This window comes from Anabrus simplex, unplaced genomic scaffold (assembly GCF_040414725.1).
Source record: "Anabrus simplex isolate iqAnaSimp1 unplaced genomic scaffold, ASM4041472v1 ctg00000124.1, whole genome shotgun sequence".
NCBI lineage: Eukaryota > Metazoa > Arthropoda > Insecta > Orthoptera > Tettigoniidae > Anabrus > Anabrus simplex.
Window position 1 is genome coordinate 47,208 of NW_027130073.1, and position 15,511 is coordinate 62,718.

Consider the following 15,511-nt stretch of genomic DNA (forward strand, 5'->3'; position numbering starts at 1 on the left):
AAAATGTATGAACCAGAGAATGGCACGCTAAAGAAGAAGGTTATCTAACTCCCCAGCTACTTCCCGCCAATATACAGGCAGGCTTTTACACTTGGTACGACCAGGCAAGTTGGCCGTGTGGTTAGAGGCGCGCAGCTGTGAGCTGGTATCCGGGAGATAGTGGATTCGAAACCCACTGCCGGCATCCCTGAAGATGGTATTCAGTGGTTTCCCATTTTCACACCAGGCACACCAGACTGTACCTTAATTAAAGCCTAGGCTGCTTCCTTCACACCCCTATTCTTTTCCTATCCCATCGTCGCAAAAAGACCTACCTGTGTCGGTGCGACGTAAAGCAAATTAAAAAAACCTCGGTACGCTGCAGTAATGCTATCTATCGGGGATGAGTGGAAACAGAAGTCAAAAAGCACATCACAACAAACAATAGTCAATGTAATGTTATTGTTGATGACGTTTATGAGCTTTCTATATTGCACGCCTTCACATTAGTTTTCTTTCGACTCTGTGATATTAGGGCGTCTTACAAAATTATTTATATCATAGACTGTAGTTCCTTATTCTCAGACTTAACATACCTATTTTTCACAAAATTCTGTTTACCCATTTTCTCGTGACTCGGCGCTGATATGAACTTAAGTAACAAAAATCCAAATTCATGAATATCTCAGATTATATGCGGTACGGTAACAATGTATAAGACATAAGTGATCGGAAATTTAATAACTTTTTACATAACTACTACTAACTTACGACATAACTAAAGTTATGTTAGTTATGTAGTATTTATCGAGACGACCACTAATAACATAAATAACTTATTTGAGAATTACATTTCAGGCCTTCCTGTAAACTACCATTTCACTCAGCGTGAATAAAATCATTTATAGCCTAGATAGAAGTGGTTCATCACCCGATTTTACTTACCGATTTTCATTAAATTCTCTTCAGCCGTTTTCTCGTGCGTGTACAGACAGACAGACAGACAGACAGACAGACAGACAGACAGACAGACAGACAGACAGACAGACAGACAGACAGACAGACAGAGACAGACAGACAGACAGACAGACAGACAGACAGACAGACAGACAGACAGACAGACATTACGGAAAAGTAAAAATGCATTTCCTTATTACTATGGACATGACCGATACAGAAATATCATTATTTTCAAATTCTGAGCAATGTACAGACAAAACTCTTATTTTATATATATAGATTACATTTCAGGCCTTCACCTAAACTACCATTACACTCAGTACGAATAACATTATAAATAGCCCAGATTATAGCGACCTATTCCCCGACTTTGCATACCAATTTTCGTGAAGATACGACCACTAATAAAATAAATATTTGACAATTAAATTTTAGACCTTCCCCTAAACTACCATTTTCTCAGCGTGTATAGCCTATATTGTAGCGAATTATTTCCCATCTTTGTCTAGCGATTTTCATTAAGACACGACCACTAATAACATAAATATTTGAGAATTAAATTTCAGGCCTTATCCTAAAATACCATTTCACTCAGCGTGATTAAAATAATTTATAGCCTAGATTGTAGCGGTTCATCACCCGACTTTACATTCCGATTTTCATTAAATTCTCTTCAGCCGTTTTCTCGTGATGCGTGTACATACATACAGACAGACAGACAGACAGACAGACAGACAGACAGACAGACAGACAGACAGGCAGGCAGACAGGCAGGCAGACAGACAGGCAGACAGACAGACAGGCAGACAGAAATTACGGAAAAGTAAAAAATGCATTTTCTTGTTACTGTGGACATGACCGATACAGAAATACCATTCTTTTCAAATTCTGAGCAATGTACAGAAAAAACTCTTATTTTATATATATAGATATATTCCTAAAACATCTAAAACACATTTTAACACATTATAAAATACAATTGCTGTAGTGATACATGAGATAAGTTAAAATTATGATGTGACTGATTGCTGTGATATAAAATTCTTAAAATTCCGGCTGTTCGTTACAAAGTTCAGTCTATGTACATTCAGAATAAGTGAATTTGTGCTGTAGTCTATGTGAGCGACATTTATTCCTTTACTATTAGGTGGTTCCGGGGAAGTTTACTTTGATCACGTAAGATTGTGATGTCAATAAAGATGAATTCCTACTTCAATTTAAACCGGAAGGACAAAAGTCAACCAAGAGGTTTCACCTCAGGGCGTGCTCATCGGCAACAAGAAATAACCTTACCTTTCTAGATTTCATCTTGATCTGCAAGATATTTTCAAACATCTAGCCAAATATTTTCCTTCAGAGACTTTATACTTTTGCTACAAAATTTTAGTTTGTGTTCTGGCAATGTAGAATTGAGTACATTGTATATATATCATTTGATAAAAGTATGACAGGACAGCAGTTTGTGTCACATTCATAGAAGCTTACCTTGTATATAGAAAATTTAAAAAATTTTCGTGTTGTACTTTGGATATTTATATACAACACATCTATACTACCCGACCTCCCACAGTCAACTATTGTTCTTTTATGACCCTGACAATAAGTATTAGGTTGTAATGCCTAGGGAGTCTTTCATTTTCACACTCTTCATGGCCCTTGCCTTTCTTTGACCGATGCCTTCATGTTTTGAACTGTCGTATCCCTTCCACATTTTCTCTTTGATTAGGGTTATATAGAGGATGGTTGCCCAGTTGCACTTCCTCTTAAAGCAGTAATCACCACCACCAGTTGTGCTTGTTGAAAGAGTTACAGCAGTAGAAAGTAAATGCAATGGTGACGTTATGTGCAATAAAGAAGTTCATCAGCATTTATGGCATTTAATGAAGAGATTTGTAGGATATCACAGTTTGATGACAAGGTTAGCAGTGACACAAAAAAGATGTATAGTTAGAAATCTGAAGCAGGAAACCTTGGAGGTACACTGTTCTACCTAGTGCAGTAAAGAAACTTTTGGTAAGTTTCTTCACGTATATAATTCTATACATTTCAATTCAGCAGAGCATGAGGTATTCACAATATATGAAAATCTATATTAATGGATTATATTTTAAATCTCTACACGGGTAAGGGAACTGATGAGTTCTTTTCAGTCAAGAGTTTTGACATACTGAAGAAGTTAAGAATATATTTAGATTTCTTAAATATGGATCCTGCTTCCTATTTCAATGGCAAAGAGACTATGAAAAATCTTACGGTGGTAAATGATATGTCTGAGATAAGGGTGAAGTTAATGCTAGGTTTCAATGGACTCTTAACAGCCGATGAAGAACATTGCAAATTCATTTTGCGGTATATGCAAGACCACTGGAGACAATAGCCTGATTGTAGAAAATAAATTTGTGCTACAGTTGGTATTAATTTATGGTGCGTTAACACATTTTGTATTATTCTATTATACAGTAATATGTTATTTAAGTATATTTGCAAAAATATATGTTAATTTCAATTGTTTATGAGAATAGAAGAATACATTCTTTCAGTACTTTAGTCTTTATTTAGGTCCACTGCAGCAAGGATTAACATTAACTTATTGTAATGAAATTAGGTGCATTATCAAAACATGCCAAAAGTAAAAGAAATCACTCAACAGTTTTGAGGAAGATAAGAAGAAACCTACAGGATGCACCCAGTGGGAGCAACAGAAATTACAATTGATGAAAATGAACTGTTGGGCAAGGAGGAAAGCTTGACAAATATTAACTCTACGTGGCTTCAAGTGACCCATTTCTGAAGAAGAAGAAGAAGAAGAAGAAGAAGAAGAAGAAGAAGATGATATAGACTGTGTTTCCTTGCATTTTCCAGGTTCTTTTTGCTAGTTGCTTTACGTCGCATTGACACAGATAGGTCTTATGGCGACGATGGGACAAAGAAGAGCTAGGAGTGGGAAGGAAGCGACCGTGGCCTTAATTAAGGTACAGCCCCAGCATTTGCCTGGTGTGAAATGGGAAACCACTGAAAACTATTTTCAGGGCTGCCGACAGTGGGGTTCGAACCTACTATCTCCCGAATACTGGATACTGACCGCACTTAAGCGACTGCAGCTATCGAGCTCGGTTTTTTCCAGGTTCCTCCTTGGGACTTGAATAGATGATTATTCATATGTCTCAAAAGGTAGAATGGACCATTTTGCACAGGAATGATCCACACCACTTGTTCACAGTCAACTGCTCTTCTCTCGCTAGGATGCACTCAGATACCTTTCTTCAGAGGGCAGCACATTTATGGTAGTATCACAAGGCCACACCTAGTAATGAAACCATGCCTCGACCATGGAAGCAAAAGGAATTATGAACTTAGCAACCAAGGAGTCCTGAAAATGTAAATAAAATCTGAGAGCTCAGGCAACTTTAGTGCAATAAATCAGTGTATTCTTTTAAGTTTACGACTGTTTAATAACGGTAAAGGGCCTAGACCTTCACCACTGTTATTGGAATGATCTATGTTCTAAGCATGTTTTCATGTTATTTACAGCTTTCGAGGAAAAGGGTGTCCTTGTTTGTTTAAGTGTCAGTTTGTTTGTCCAACCCTTGTCCCATTTCTCAACGGGGTCGGGTATGACACGAGATGAATCTGTCGTGGTGGGCTTTTATGATCGGATGCCCTTCCTGATGTAAACCTCATCAGAGGAGTTAATGAGATGAAATGAATGACGTGATATATGATATCAGGAAGGGAGAGAGTGAAACCTGGTGCCAGCACATAGCCTACTCCGGTCGATTAACACTAAGGGGTCGGCTCAAGGGTTAATATCTCCATCCAACAGACGAATCACCAACAAGAGCGTTGTATGCCCTCACTCCCTATGAGCACTACGGAGAGGTTTGGAAGTTAATTCAGGCTTTTGGCATGCAATCTAGTGATTAGAAATTGTATACCACAACTTCTCTTTCCCTGCCGGCTTACATTCTGCTTCGACCAACGGCGTTCGGACGGTGTCAGACCGTTTAGACCTCAACGCCTTAATGATCATTGCCACCAGGCGGGCTGTTTGTTTAAGTGTCAGTGATTCCATAAAATTCAATCCCAGTGTTGTTCATGGAATACCGATCTGGGAATTGCATGAACTCCATTACACATAGATGGTTCAATATACTAAGTGTTCCACCTCATGATCAATGGGGTTGGAAACAACTCAAGGGACTCAGATGGATACAGACTTTCATGGCCTTAATTAAGGCCACTGTCACTTCCTTCCCACTTCTAGCCATTTCCTATCCCATCATCGCTGTAAAACTTATGTGTCCATGTGCTGTAAAGAAAAGTAAATCCTTCAATAACCATATCGTCGGCTTACTTCTAAAACCTCGTAAGTCCGATTTTCAAGATTTTTAGGTTTGGAGCACTTTATTTGGATTTATATTAGCTCTTTCTGCTGGATAAAACCTCGTATGTCTTTCCCACATTTTTAAAGAGTTATTAAAAATAAATTATACCTCGTACTATTCTCAACCTTAGAATGTTACTACAGTAGAATTCCATTAGTCCGGCATCCAGCAGTCCGGAACGCCCGATGGTCCGGCACCATTCCAGGACTTTTTATGTTATTTTTTTTATGTTTGTGATGGTTAAAGTGCACGGCGCAGTTCGAAACCACGCGGAAGTGTCTACCACGCGTCTGCTGTTGTTAGACACAATCTGCATTGTTGGCTGTCACAACACACAGGTTCAGTACATTGTTTTTATTGCGAGCACTTTTAGCTGCAGTATTTTTTCTTGCGATCTAGGATCTGTATTACAGTAGTGCAGTAGTGTAGTGAACATACACATCAAAGTGCCCTGTGGAAGTTTTCTTGGTATTTAAAGCAGTGAAAATGTACTTGAAACCAAAACCTTCTTCAAGTTCCAAATCAGGGGAGAAACGTAAGCACGTAACTCTGACCATCAACCAGAAGCTGGAAATCATCAAATGCCTGGAGGAAGGTGAGAATAGAAATATTTTGTTGAATTAATTTAAAATTGGCTCATCGACCATTTACGTCATAAAAAAATCAAAAAGTTTTTACTGCAAAACGCTGTGTTACAGCTGTTTTCGGTGTAAGCCTTAACCTATATCCTAATAAGGGGTACCGCCCAATAGTCCGGCATTTTCGGTAATCCGGCACCGGGCCGGTCCCGAACGTGCCGGACTGTCGGACTTCTACTGTATAAAACCTCGTAAGTCTCCTGGTGTGACATACATATTTTTATATCTCAGGTGATGGCACGAAGTTTACCTGAGACCACATAACTCTGCTCTTAATAGAGCTGCCCATTTGTCCGACCTCTGTTGAACTCGCAGGAATGGTAGGTATATGCCTGTTGAATCAACTCAAATAGTACTGTGCTAAGGTTGGTGTGGTGTTACAATACACGCAAAATATTAATTGTTAAGTCGCTATTAGTCCCTATTGCTAGCAATGCTGTGTAATGTCGGTGGTTATTCTGTGAATGTGAGCTGTCCTTTGCCGCCTGCATTTATACAAATACGGTAAGTACCTGTCTATAACTAAGGTGCCCAAGGAAAAATTGTAAAACAGTCAGATGGTCAAAGATATAATTTAACATGTTTTTCATAAATCAGCAGTGTTCCCTAGGCTCTCTTGTACAGATAATTTTTTTATTGTCGTATGACCTTCGTGTCGGTGGTAAACATTCCTTCGTTGTCTTTTCACTTCAGAGAAAAGAAGTTGGAGAAGTATGATGTATTGATGTGGAATGTACAAGAGCTGCACATGTGAATTGCATAAACGAAACAGATGACAGGAAAGACTACGTACGAAGAAAATGATCCTGACTATGAGGAAAAGACGGTCAGGGGTGCGTGGCTGTGAGCTTGCATCCGGGAGATAGTGGGTTTGAATCCCACTGTTGGCAGCCCTGAAGATGGTTTTCATGGTTTCCCATTTTCACACCGGGCAAATGCCGGGGCTGTACCTTAATTAAGGTCACGGCCGCTTCATTCCAACTCCTAAACCTTTCCTATCCCATCATCGCCATAAGGCCTATCTGTGTCGCTGTGACGTAAAGCCACTAACAAAAACAATTTCTTATGACACTGATGAAAAAGAATTGTATTCACACAACTCAGGCAAGCAAATTGTAAATGGATTTTGATGTCATTCAAAACAGTGAGATATCTTTTGGAGAGTTTGTGGTTGATAACACTGGTTGTCTTCAAGCCGTAAATGAGTCTGAAGAGGAAAACAACAGCACTGCAAATGCCGCTAAAGAAACATCAGACCAGACCCTTCCAATTTCTGGTTCTCCTCCTACAGGAAATATAGCTGAAAGAAGACGAAGCCTTGAAGATGTAACTGAGGCTCAAAGAAGGGAAAAAATAAAGTACAAACCACTTTAACGGTATTGGACCAAAAGTTTAGCCCTATGAATTTCTCAAAACCTCCAAATAAAACCCGTGAAGATGTCAGTGTAAACGGTAATGGGAACAGTGCATGCTGTGGAAGAACAAGGAAAGGATCATCAAAGCACCCTGAGTGGACATCTGTGGCAAATGAAACTAACAATGCATGGGAATTCATACAAGGAAACATGGAAATCCACAGACGGGAGCTGGAAATACGATGTGGAAAGACCGCCGAGAGAAATGAAGCCACACTGCAATTGTATTTTGAGTACAAAGTCAGGCAATATGCATTGCAGGAGTTTCATGGAAGGTGACAGAAGGCAGATCGTCGACGAGTTCTGGAAAGATTGCTCGTGGAAAGAAAAGAAGGGGATAGTAAGATGCCTTGTAGATGTACAGGCTCCGAAGGAAAAGAAACATTAGAAGATTGATGAGCCTCGAAAATCAAACAGCATCTGCTTCCATTTAAAACAAAATGGGGTCAGGAAGAGGGTATGTAAAAAACTGTTTCTAAATTCCCTGTGTATTGGTGAATGGTCAGTGCATAACTGGGTGAAAGAACACCGAACTGAAGAAGGTGATAGGAATGGGGACGAACATGCTTTGGTTAAGAAATCCCTGGTACACCCGAGAAGAATAGGATCAGAACGTCATCTGAACAACAAAACAGAGAGTGCAGAACACAAAGCTCATTTGGTTGCGTTCTTCAATGGGATTCCAAAGTTAGAATCACACTACTGCCAAGCAACTACATCAAAAAAATATCTTAAGCCCAAATGGACTTCAAAAGCTGCCCTGCATAGAGAATATCAGCTACACTGTGAAAGGCTGAATGTTCAGGCTTTATAGACAAAGACATTTCATGAGGTATTTGATGAAATGAATTAGGTCTCTTTTGTCCCAAGAAAGACAGATGTGATACGTGTTGTAGCTACAAAGTAGGAAATGTGTCAGAAAAGGACTGTATAACACACAGGTTCAAAAAGGAATTGGCCAGAGAGGAAAAGGCCTTTGATACAGACAATTCCAAGCATGTGTTCACTCTGGATTTTCAGTCTGTTTTACTCTGGCTGTATCTACAAGCATCAGCCATCTATTACAAAATGTAGCTCAAAGTACATAACTTAATGATGTACGATCTCAGGGACTCAAGAAGGATACTGCTACTTATGGCATGAAGGTTAAGGACGACTAACTGCAAATGACTTTGAGAGCATCATGTTTGACTTCATACTGAAAAATGTTGCTTTTGAATCAGGAGATGAGATCATACTTCACAGCGATGGCTGTGGATACCAAAACAGAAACAGTATACTGGCAAATGCGTTTCTGTAATTAGCTAAAGAAAAGAACATCACTATCACTCAGAAGTTTCTCACTAAATTACATACACAAATGGATTGTGATTCAATGTACTCTACAATAGAAAGAAACTAAGGCATAAAGAAGTCTACATGTCTGAGGAATATCTGTCAGCATGTAAGCCTGCAAGATTGAAACCCAAACCATACAACATTACGTATTTGACTCATTCCTTCTTTAAGGACTACAGTTGCGTGAAGATAGTTTCATCCATACAACCAGGCCACGCAAAAGGGGAGCCTACAGTTACTAACCTCTGCTGTATCCACTACCACCCAGACTTGACAGTAAGGATCAAGACGGATTTCAAATGTGCATTTCATTCATGGTGAAATATTATTTTACATGTGTTTCAGATTTTCTCCATTGTAAGTTTCTGCTATTATTTGCAAGTGCCTGGGAAGAACTTACTCAAGGACAACGAAAGAGCAGCGGAACTTAGTCATTGGAGACAGTGAAAAATCTTTACGGTGCACCTTTAAAAATAAAGAAGGACAAATATCTAGATCTCCAGCAACTGAAACAGCTGATACGGTACCTCAAGATTACCATACTTTTTATGATAACTTACATCACGATTAGAGACAACCAAAGTTCTTGAATAAAGGGGGCTGAAATTCTTGGTTAAAAAGGATAAAAATTCTTGAGTGAAAACGAAAATTTCTAGATTACATCTGAAATGTTTCAATTATATATACAAAGTTTTACGTTGATAACAATTCTAAGATACTTAACATTAATTAACATTCAGAGTTGTACGCAGACAACAACTCTAAGTTTATCATTGTAAGAACTGTTCTTCTACTTGATACCATACACAAGAATTGTAGAAAAAAAATTCAAAGCCTTTTCAAGTAACTCAAATATTTTACTTTTTTCTGTATTTATGCATGTGATTTCTATAAGCTTATACACATTAAAACTAGTATAACAACATTAATCATCACAAAATAAGGTTCCTAGAAGGAAACCATAACATTAATCATGTTATAAAAATCAAACCTTAAAACCTGGTATGTCCAGATAAGGTTAGAATTTTATTTCTTAAAACCACATAAGTCTACCTGTTGCCTGAAATGCTCATTCATGCTATTCAAGAGATATTAAAGCTAAACACTGTGGAAACTCAAAAATTACAATGGTTCAACAATTTTTGTGGAATTTATAACATTGTTTCCCTCTCCTGAAAAGTTTGCTGAAAATGACTTACATGGTTTTAGAAGTAAGCCGACGATATACCCCATTGACCACCATGTCTTGACGTGTTTCAGCTATATTATTTATTTCATTAAGTCCTTAATTTGCATAAAATAGTCATTTATTCAAATTATGCAATGCTTAGGTCGCTGCCTTTAACTATATTTGACAGTAAATGGCTCATTGTCTAGCTCATCTTTCAATGCCAGCCTGATAGAGGGCTCTGTGAAAGTTGTCTATGAATATCCTTCTATGTTAGTTCAATTCTCCAAAATCAAGTCAGAACATCTTTTGTTTCAAAGCTCCAGGAGGCTGAGAGAAAACATTCTTTAATTCAAGTTTAAGACACATGATTAGAACGACAGGTGAGATTGCAATCACAATCAATCAATACTCATCTGCGTATAGGGCAGTCGCCCAGGTGACAGATTCTCTACGTCCTACCCTTTTCTTAAATGATTGCAAAGAAATTGGAAATTTATATAACATCTCCATTGGTAAGTTATTCCAATATCTAACTCCCCTTCCTATAAACGAATATTTGCCCCATTTTGTCATCTTGAATTCTAACTTGTCTTCATACTGTGACCTTTCCTACTTTTAAAGACACTACTCAAACTTATTCATCTACTAATGTCATTCCACACCATCTCTCCACCGACAGTTCAGAACATACCACTTAGTCAAGCAGCTTTTCTCCTTTCTCCCTAGTCTTCCCAGCCAAAACTTTGCAATATTTTTGTAGCACTACTCTTTTGTCAGAAATCACCCAGAATAAATTAAGCTGCTTTTCTTTGGACTTTCTCCAGTTCTAGAATCAAATAATCCTGGTGAGGGTCCCATACACTGGAACCGTACTCTAGTTGGGGTCTTACCAGAGACTTACCAGTATATGTCCTCTCCTTTACATCCTTACTACAACCCCTAAATATTCTCATAACCATGTGCAAAGATCCGTACCCCTTATTTAAAATCCCATGTATGTGATCACCCAAAAGAAGATCTTTCCATATATTAATACCTAGGTACTTTACAATGGTCCTCAAAAGGAACTTTCACCCCATCAATGCAGAAATTAAAACTGAGAGGACTATTCCTATTTGTGAAACTCACAACCTGACTTTTAACCCCGTTGCCTACTGCCCATCTCGCAACATTATCAAGGTCGTTTTCCAGTTTCTCACAATCGTTTTACTTATTTATTACTCTATACATAATAAAATCACCCACATAAAGCGTTATCTCCGATTCCGCTTCTTTACCCATACCATTTATAAATATAAGAAAACATAAAGGTCCCATAATACTATCTTGAGGAATTTCCCCACTTCCTGGTTACAGGGTCAGATAAAGCTTCACCTACTCTAATTCTCTGAGATCTATTTTCTAGAAATGTAGCCACCCATTCAGTCACTCTTGCACACTGCTGGATGGACAGGAATTTTAGCCTTGTTATTTTTTGCTATTTTGCTTTACGTCGCACTGACACAGATAGGTCTTATGGCAACGATGGGATAGGAAAGGCCTAGGAATGGGAAGGAAGCAGCCATGGCCTTAATTAAGGTACAGCCCCAGTATTTGCCTGGTGTGAAAATGGGAAACCACGGAAAACCATCTTCAGGGCTGCCAACAGTGGGATTCGAACCTACTATCTCCCGGATGCAAGCTCACAGCTGCGGGCTCCTAACCACATGGCCAACTTGCCCAGCCTTGTTATTACCAGATAAGACAATTCACAACACTTTTGGTTTGCCTGTTCCAGTAACAGGAAGTTCAGTTTCATGAATTAAATGGAACAGTTCAAAAGCAGACATTCTGAAAAAATCAGCCATCATTATTGATGATGGAGCTTCAATGATTCCTGCATTGGCAGTAAATTTCACTGATTGCCTACTAAAGGAAATTATAAGGTATGAAAAAGAAATGGGTGGTAAGGTTGTCATATTCAAAGAAGATTTTTGCCAAGTTCTTCCTGTGATATCCGAAGGTGGAAGGGCTTAGGTAATTGAGGCATAAATCAAGAATGCTCAAAATGGTTAAAAATTAAAGTATTGCACTTGAAAACAAATATGTGAGCAAAGCCTTCCGAAAAGGAATTTGTTGCAAGGCTACTACAATGAAGAAATAAAGAAATTAAACGTGAAATAGGAAATTATATTATTAGGGCTCCCAATGACTTCAAAAGTAATGATTACAGGGCGAGTCAAATGTAATCATTTACAAATATTTCAGATTCCCTATGGGAATCAACATCTATATCATTTGATGGCCAAGCAGGCATCAATTTTTGATAATGAGACAAAGTCTCTTAGTGCATTGGCACTGCCAGTGGCTCCAGTTAGCCTACGCAGTGGCCTCCACGGTATGCACTAGCCAGCGTATTGGTAGGTGTGCTAGGTACCAACTGATGAGCCCACCCTAGCACACGAGGGCGAAACGCTGGCAACCAAGAATGAGTTAGCTGGAAAATTTATAATGTCCAATAACGGACCATTTATATTGGTATTATAAATTTACTAAGAGTAGACGAGACAAAATAAGGAATGAGAAAATCCGGGAAAAGAGTAGACGAGACAAAATAAGGAATGAGAAAATCCGGGAAGAAATTGGAGTGGAAAAAATGAATGATAGAATAGAGAAGAGCCGACTAAGATGGTTTGGGCACATAAAGCGAATGAGCGACGAAAGAATGCCAAAAAAGGTGATGGAAATGCAAATCCAAGGAAGGAGAGGCCGTGGACGACCACGATTGAGATGGAAGGATACCATCCAACGCAGCATTATAGAAAGAAACCTGGACTGGGACACAGTGTTGGAGGAGGAGTGGTGGAAAGACCGAAGAAAGTGGAGAGGAACCATATTTGCCCCTACCCGGCTACAGCTGGATAAAGGGAAATGATGATGATGATGAAATTTACTCATTCAGGACAAATATTTCAGATTCCCTATGGGAATCAACATCTATATCAGACCTATCTGTGTCGGTGCGACGTAAAAGCAACTAGCAAAAAAAAAGGTAATGATTCACTGGTAAGTCACATTTCTGGCAATTGCATATACTTTAATTGTTCACCTTACTAACTTATAACAGAGTAATTGTGAGTTCCTTCAATTATGACTGTAGCAGTATAAATGAAGACTTTCTTCACCTAATCCCAGGAAGTTTCAAGTAATACAACAGTGTCAATACTCTGTTGCCAGATGCTGACTCATAGAATACCTACACTCCATTATGCCATCTGGAATGCCTCCACATATATCAAAATTGAAATTTTGTGAAATTTTCATGCTTATAAGAAATATGCACAAGGCCTTTGACTTAGTAATCTGCGTGTGTATGATAGAGAAAAGTATGAAAAATATACAAATTTAGAAGTCATTACAGGTGCTTCCAAGAATCACATCATTTATCTACCTAGGACTGATTTTATGTCTACTGACAGTAACTTGCCTTTCAAATTTAAAAGGAGGCAGTTCCCGTTACGTCTTGCTTTTGCAATGACCATTAACAAAGCACAGGGTCAGAGTTTTGATAAAATAGGTATTTTGCTTACCTCAGTGAATTTTCAGCCATGGTCCATTATATGTAACATAAGAGTTAATGCTGCGAGGGATATTTAAATTAAAATTATAAGTACACGCACCAGGGTCAGTTCCCCGAAACTGAAGGATATTTCACAAGAAACACAGTTTACAATGAAATACTAAAAATCAGTCTATGAAAAGGACAGTCAAATGTAATCATTTACAGTGAACTGTAGCCTACTTTATTACAGTTATTAAAACATGACTGTTAGAAGCAAGCAAAAAAAAGTTTATGACAGGGCAATTGCCAAGGATCAAAAATCAATATATATATGGTCACAAATAAAAGGTCTTCCGGAGTTCAGAAATATTTTCCATTATTTTTCTCATGCTTCCTTCAACATCAGATTCATTTTTTAGTCTTTGTTCACAGTCACTAGACATTCAATAAATTACTGTCACTTACCTCTAAAATTATTAAAGGATGGATTGTTTTTCTGAAAGAGAAAAATTAACATTTAATTATACAGAGTACAGGCTCTTTGGTAAGAATTCATGATGATGATGATGATGAAGATGAACATTTGTGAGATCTTTGGAGTTACCAGGTTCATTCTACATTTTGGCTGGGGTTTAAGGCAAAATGCCCTAGCTGATACCACATGATTATTCAGGTGAAATTTCCAGCCCACGATCAAACTGCGATCTATTACCTATAGGTGAGGTCAGTAGGAAACATACACGGCATTCCCTGCCAGTCAGGTGAGGCAACTTTCAAGTGGGAGCATGGTTTGGAGATTGTCAACTCTTGTTCCCTTTTACCGGTATTAGATATAAGAGGCCTAGGAAGTTTTTCAACTGGGAGCATAGTTTGTTCATTTTTACCGGTATTAAATACGAGAGGCCTAGGAAGTCTTTCAATTTTGCGCTGTTTGTAGTCCTTTCCTTTCTTTTCTCAGTACCTTCGCTTTTCCACCTTCTTTCCTGATTATTCTTAAGACATCTGAATGTTTGGCTGCATTACCTCACACCCTAAGCGATCAAACGGCTTTTGAGCTCCCTTACGAGCGTAGGGGACCCTCAGTGGAAGAAACGCCACTGGAATCCACAGAGAGTAGTAGATAGCAGTGCAACAGAAACTGAAGTGAGGCTTATGATTCCTACTCGGACACATTATCAGAAAACTACAAGCACAGCTGAGTCAGTGTACATTGCTGTAATGTTACAGGGTAGAAAGGAACAAAAAACTACCTCTCTAAATTTCTCAAGAAAACAATAGTGGCAGATTCCCTATAAAATTTTACCTAGTTTTTCTTTAATGATTTCAAAGAACTTGGAGACTTATTGAACATTTCTCTCAATAAATTATTCCATCCCCATTTGGCTCCATTTTGACCTCTTGAATTCTACAATTATCTTCATGTACTTTCCTATGTTCAAAAGCTCCATTCAAGCTAATAATGTCATTCCGTGCCATCTCTCTGCTGACAGCTCAGAAGATCCTGCTTAGTCGAGCAGCTTGTCCCTTTACTAGGAAGTCTATCCAATCAAAATCTTCCAAAATTTTCTGAACTCTACTCTTTTATTGGAAATCACCCAGAACAAATTGAGCTGCTTCCCTTTGGGTCTGATCCAGTTCTGTATGAAGTAATCTTGGTGTGGGTCCAACAGCCCTTTCTTTTACATCCTTACTGAAACCCCTAAATGGCCTCATAATCATATGAAAATACACTCTGTTTTTTACGAACTCCCTATAGGCCTAGGAAAGGCTAGAGATAGGAATTTCTTATTCGCAGGAATGTTCATTAGTATGTTTTGCGGAAACAATTAGCATTTGAGTCACCTAGTTTCAGCACGGATCCTGTTGCCTAGTAGGCATTGGTTCCTCCATGGGAACTGATAACTTGTTCCATGCGTGATGGCACTGACGCATATAAAGTGTGAATGGCGCCCTGTGATAGAGCCATCCATACTGCATTCACCTCGTTCCACAGTTCATCTTTGGTGGCTGGCATTGGATCACAGCGCAGCACCCGTCGTTTCACCATATCCCACACATTTTCGATTGGCGACAAGTCCGGTGAT

The 15,511-nt window shown here is 38.6% G+C and overlaps 1 long non-coding RNA gene across 6 annotated transcripts in view; it reads right to left on the reverse strand.

Moving 5' to 3' along the window:
- The window catches only part of LOC137503445 (uncharacterized), a 282,266-nt gene that overhangs the window by 35,832 nt on the left and 230,923 nt on the right, over positions 1 to 15,511 (reverse strand). For all 6 annotated transcript variants that reach the window (XR_011019127.1, XR_011019128.1, XR_011019131.1 and 3 more), the window contains one exon: positions 13,893 to 13,923. This is a non-coding gene — a long non-coding RNA (uncharacterized lncRNA). The remainder of the gene's footprint in view (positions 1 to 13,892; positions 13,924 to 15,511) is intronic.